Source organism: Sciurus vulgaris, assembly GCF_902686455.1.
Source record: "Sciurus vulgaris genome assembly, chromosome: 9".
Taxonomy (NCBI): domain Eukaryota; kingdom Metazoa; phylum Chordata; class Mammalia; order Rodentia; family Sciuridae; genus Sciurus; species Sciurus vulgaris.
Window position 1 is genome coordinate 53,563,564 of NC_136469.1, and position 6,337 is coordinate 53,569,900.

The following is a 6,337-nucleotide window of genomic DNA, read 5'->3' on the forward strand; positions in this document are numbered from 1 at the left end:
GAGTACAAGGAGGTTCAGAGGAGAAATGATTGAGTTGTGAGATTTTAACCCAATCAGTGATTTAATCCCTGATAGGATTAACTGAGCGGTAACTGAAGTGATAGGGTGTGGCTAGAGGAGACTGGAATTGGGGCGTGGCTTTGGGGTATCTATTTTGTATCTGGAGAGTGGAGTCTCTCTCTCTCTGCTTTCTGATGATGCCAACTGCTCTTCTGCCATGATATTCTACCTCACCTTGAACCCTGAGAAATGGAGCTGGCCCTCTATGGACTAAGACCTCTGAAACCGTGAGTCCTCAAATACACTTTTCTTCCTCTATAATTGTGCTGGTCAGTCATTTAGTCACAGCAGCAAAAAAACTGACTAAAACAAAAATATTATTCAAATGTAATATATTTACAATTTTTATAAAAGTCATAACTATTTAGTAAAACTGTAAAGTCAAATTCTTTGATCTACTATGTAAGTTTTAAAGAAATATTGGCACAACAAATAATTACTCATATAATTCATGTCTGATCATATTATACAACATAAACCAAAAGGAAGATTTCATGGGTACATAAACCAACAGGAAGGCTTCATGAGTGTTGTTAATATTATCCCCTGAATACTTCCTACTGCTTGATTCAGTGAAAAGCAGCCACTTCTGTTCAATTGATAAATTTCATTCAGATTCTTTCAGACTTCTCTTTGTTTTATACAACTCCCTTTCCCTAACTCAGTTTTACCAACTTAGAACATGTTCTTTTACAATAATATAAATTCTCACAATAAAATCTGACAATTTTAGTTTTGTCAATAAGCATCAACATCTTGATGGCAGAAATTAACTTTGTCTCAAATCCACTCTTTGCTTCAGTTTTATCTTCCTCCTCCCTTGCAGCTCTTGCCGAGACTTCAAAGCAGCTTTGTGATTTGCCTCGCAGGAAATCAATAGTGCGAGATGAAAAGCAGCTCCTGTTTATCTCTGCCTGCTGAAGGTCACTGTGCTCAGAAGCATCTGTGCAGATCCACAGAGCCAGTGAGGGGAGAATTGATTATGTACATAGAAGTCATAATCAAGAAAGAGTGGTACCCATTTATATATATTATATATTTACAAATATATAAGTAAGAGTCAGTGCAGTACTGACTTAACTGGTATTTGGAATACAGTGTTACTGAATGTGTCCTTGATCGTTAAAAGAAAAAAAAAACTATCTGAACTTATTACTGGGAAGAAAACTTGACAGTTCATTACATTCTCTAAAAGGCATCTAAGAAGTTATTTGAATTTGGTAAACTTAAAGGACTACCACTAGGAAGGAATCATTCTACACAGATAAGCAGACGCATGATTTTCCCACACAGATGAGGCCAGAGTTGTTGAACTTGCTTAGCCAGGTTGCACATCTGTCTGTTTTCAGACGCTGATGACATATATGCTCACTCAACCTTATAGCATGTGTTGCTTAGTTCTTGATACTCTGAAAATTCCTAGGCCACTTCTTGAAATGCTACTGGGAGAGGAAACCTAAAAAGCAGGCACATTCGCCCCTGCCATGAACTCCCTGCTTTCCTGGGGTCCCATGCATACAGTTTGAGCCTCTGAATTGACTCTGCCTCTGTGATGTGGCTAGTATGTTATATCAGGTAGTCAAGTGAAAATCTGGGCAATATTCTGGTTATTAAAACCAGAGATCTAAAAATCCTTGCTAGTCACTTCTCTCCACCAACCTCCCAAGTGAAATAGACGCACCAGGTCTCACAGCACGTGAAGAGGGAAGTACCAAGTTATGACCGCATCAGTGATCACTCTTCCCCAACTCAGAGCCTTTGTCAACTCGGACTGAAGCCCAGTTTATGCTTGAAGCTTCCTCAGTATCTTGTCCTGCTCCCAGCCAGAATCTATATCTTGGAATCTCATTTTCTAGTTTGTGACATGATATGGGAAGTAAAGGAAAGGACTAACAAGCTTTAATTATGCATAGAAAAAGATAAGAACATAAAGGAAAAATGGTTAGGTGACTAAAGCCATCCTGGTTCCATTTACAAAATATACCACTTGCTGTGGAAGAAAGGGAAAAGAGAACCTCGCAAAGGTTAAAGAGTGACCTTCCCATCAGTAGTGTGCCCCTCCCAAAAAAATGTTCAAGAAGTGGACCAACCAGCTTAGAATCACCTCCTTTTGTGGGGGGAAGCAAGAAAGAGACAGAGTGTGATAGGGTTCTTCTTCCTTCCCTGCCTAGTCCCCTTTTGAAGTCTCTGTGAGGACAGAACCTTAACCTTTTCCTGTTTCAGACAGAAATCAGTACCCAGCACAAAAGTGGGCTTCGGGGATTAGTTACTGAATGAAGGAAGAAAAACTGTTTCCAACATAAAAACATTAGTCAGCAATGACTGATAAATTATCGGTTATGTGCCCACACGTTGGGTCATTCAGTGGATGTCTAAGCACATGGTCCCTGTTATAAAAGTTGGCACATATACATGAATTAAAAAAGAGAATAAAATAAGTTTGTGGCCAAGGCAGCACATGGACTTACCATGGGATCAGCAAAAGCTGGCCTGATACTTTCCTGTGAGCCAAGGCTGTCCCTAATAGGACCATTCCCCACGCTAGGGACTGGGGGATTTTTATGCTTCAGATTTACTTTGCGGCTTACTGAGAATAACTTTCTGAATGTGTGAACTTGTGCAAGTTGTTCTGTCTCCTTTTCTGTCAGTCTTCTTATCTGTTAAATGGGGTTGATTAATGACAGTTTCGAAGACTTGGTAGAAGAATATGGTTATAAAGCAAATAGTACATAGCACATAAAAAGAGAGGTAGCTATTTTTATGGTTTTTATTACTACCCTCCCAAAGGAAAGCTTTTCACCTCATTAGTGGCTCACTCTTATAAGTATAGTAAATCTCATAACTTCTCCATGCTGGAGGTCTTTTTCCGCCCATTATGTGGGAATTAACCAGTCCAACGAGAAAAATGCAGGCTTGCGGTGGGCACGAACCAGAGAGGATGAAAAAAGTAGTGCTCTTCTTTGAAGATGCCGACCCTAAAACCAGGGCTTTGAGTGCGAAAGCGCCACAAGGCAGGCAGGGTGGAATTGGGTGCGATTCTTGCTGAGCTTTGGAGAAATCCAAATATTTTCTAGAGTGACTTGCCAGACATCCAGAGCCACCAGGTATTTGGCAACTGCAGTAGCCAGCTAGCCAGCTACAGGTCCCTTCCAAGCCTGGACAAAAACAGTCACCTACTACAATGGGAGCCATGCAGCTCTGTCTTGATAGCCGGGACCAGCCCTGATGGCTTCACTTTTTCAAAGTCAGTCGCACAGAGCCGGAGCTGGCTGGCGTCCCTTTCAGCCCCTGCTGGTTGCCAACATGTTCTCCTGCCCTGTCTGAAAGTGGCTTTTGTCCTTAACATGCATCCATTTCCTCAACGCACAGGGAGTTAATTCCGCCGCAGGCAGTGACTGCACGTTTTCCGGGGCACCTCCGCAGGAATTTTATCTCGATGCAAGCATTAGTACATAATTCCGGCGCCGCTGAGCACAAAAGTGCCATGAAAAATCCTTCCCTGCTGCTTCATTATTGATATTAGTAATAAGTTAGTTATTTTAATGATCTAAGGACTCACCAGTTCAGGTAAGAGGGAAAGCTTTTTATCTCATGACACCAGTACCCTTGCTGCTTCTGTTTTTTAAATTATAATTATCAATGCTTATTAATTGTGCAAACTAATGGGTTTCAGCATTTTGTTTCCATACATGCCATAGTCACATGTACCCTACACCTTCCCTACACCTTCTCCTGCCCTCCCCTCTCCCCAGGCCCAGGCCCCAGCCCTCTTCCCTGCCCTGATCATCCCTCTTCTACTTTCAGGTATGAGAGAAAACATGATCGTTGTTTTTCTGAGCCTGGCTTATTTCACGTAACATGGTTGGGACAAGTCTTTGATTGGGATTTTCAGTTTTAAAAACTACCTTACACATATTATTACAAACACTAAGGCTACATAAAATTGTAGTAGTTAGTAGTTGTTTATTTTTATGGTTGCTCAAATTCTTAAGGAAAACTACTAATGATATAGGAACTCACTTCCCCAAGAATACCTGGGTATTTAGCGAAGATAAATGGATCTTGCTACAAAGTACTTATCAAAATACCTGACTCAGAAGAAAGACTCAATACACAGGATAGCTAATATTATTTATAATATAAGAGCCCGCAGGCCTCTAGCAATTTGCTTCTAAATTCTGGATTGAACTACAAGCCATGGTGAAGCTGGCAAGCCAGATGCATTTCTTGGCTTGTAGAGGTAACTTTCTTTGTTCATAGTGTCCACATGCCAAGGATGGGCTAGGAAATTCAAGGAAAGTGGAGAAGATGCCAACAACGCTCTTGAAGAATCAACACAGATGCAAGAAGGTGACTCAAAGTACAGCAAGAGCACAGAAAGCAAGCCTGGGTCTGCTGGGATGGCTGGGGAGACCTGCTGCCTCCTGATGAGGGTTAGGGGTTCTGTGCTGATTGGTACAAGAGGAGGGCATTGCAGATAGAGGAAAAGGAACCCACCGCAGCCCAGATGAGAGCAAGTGAGGAAATTCGGGGAGGCAGGAGCAGTGGGGAATGTGGGTGCAGCACACTGCCTGGCCCTCACACTTGAGGGGCCTGTGCAAGAGAGGAACAGAGGCCCCTCCGCACCATAAGCGCAGGGAATCCGAGGCTCCAGACATCTGAATTTGAGGGTAGGGAGGACACAAGCTCAAGTTGAGCACATCCTCTTGTCCCAAGGCATGACTGGAGAGGGAGTAGCATTAGGCATGAACTGTAAGTAGAAAAACCAGGAAAAGAGTGAGAATGTTGCAATTTCTGAAAACTTGATAGTGAAGGTTTTAAGGGAAGATATAAGGTTAAAGAGGGGCTTTTTGCTAGTTCATAAGATTGAAGAGACTTGAATCTGTTTATACCATGGAAGAGTGGATGGAGCTCACAAAGCAGAAGGTAAAGATGCCACGAGAGTAAGGATGGGAACCCAGGGCCGATTGGGACAGCTGACAGGGAGGAGGAGGGCGGTGCAGTCCACCAGGCATGTGGACAGAGCAGGAAAAAGGGGGCAGAATTCATACCTAATAGTTTCTGATTTCTCTGTAAAATGAGAAGGAGAAACGATGGCTTGAAGAGAATAATGAAGGTTCGAAATAAAACCTAGGGAACTGAAGCCAGAGCTGGAAAGAAGGCGGGGAATTTATCATTTCAGAACCCTCAGCACCCAGGATGGTACTTGGCACATGAACTCACGTGACTATGTAAATAAATGATTTTTGGTTATCATTGCTGCATAAGGACCTCCCGTTACCCCTAAAGTGATGGTAGTAGGGATGGGGAAACTCGGTGGCTCAAAATAACAACATCTATCATATTTCTACATATGACAGTTCTTCAGCTTCCCTGTGGGGTGCCTGGGGTGCTGGCTGGCTTCAGATGCAGCAGTGCCTGGGAGCTTGGCTCAGGCTGTTGGCTGGAGCCCTTGGGACCCCATGAGACCTCTTCGCGTGGTCCCTTGGCCTCCTTGGAATGAAGACTGGTTTCCAAACAAAAGTGCTCCCAGGGGCCAGCACCTCCTAACTGGAATATTGAGGATGGCAGAGATCTGGAACCATGCCGCCTCCATTCTGAACTGCTGACCTTTTTGTTTCTTTTATGTGGAACCAAAATGGCCTTCTGTGTTCTTAAAGCCACTGTTCTGTCTCATTTTGTTTTTCTATTATATGCAGCCAAACCTAATCCTAACGTGTATACCCAATGAAGAAGCAAGTACAACTCATGGTTTTGCCATAGCCAAGAAAAACAGTGTGGCTGAGTCAATGTTGCTTATTTCTACCAAACAAGTGTTCCATTTTCTATTATAAATATTTTCTAACACATATTTAACTCTTCTAAAGTGAAGGTCACAGCTATTTCCCATCAGCATTAACGAGTGCATGCACACACGTTACCTTAACTGTAGTAACGAGGATGGATTAAAGGAAAATAACTCATTAAAAAAACCCACATATTTTGATATCTAGATACTGGTGCATGGTCACACTAGGAGATATAAAGAAGTTGTCAGGGACTTGCATGTATATTATAACAAATAAGCTTGTATTTAGGGACATTCATCCTTGTATGACTGTCCAGGTGGGACTCTCAAAAACATGTGGGGTGCAGAATTGTGGGCTGCCTCACACATGACAGAACATCTGGAATTTATGTCCATTAAGTGCTTATAGGACCTCCCAATCATCCTCACAGCCAAAATCTGCTCCCAACTTTCCAGAATGGGGTAGTAACCGATCCTGTTCAAGAACCT

At 42.5% G+C, this 6,337-nt stretch overlaps 1 long non-coding RNA gene across 1 annotated transcript; it reads left to right on the top strand.

The window, feature by feature from the left end:
• The first annotated feature begins 207 nt into the window (after nucleotides 1–207).
• LOC306670161 lies at nucleotides 208–4,928 on the top strand. Its single transcript, XR_013766335.1, has 3 exons — nucleotides 208–287; nucleotides 887–1,074; nucleotides 4,321–4,928. It is a non-coding gene; the product is annotated as an uncharacterized lncRNA (long non-coding RNA).
• Nucleotides 4,929–6,337: the final 1,409 nt, after the last annotated feature.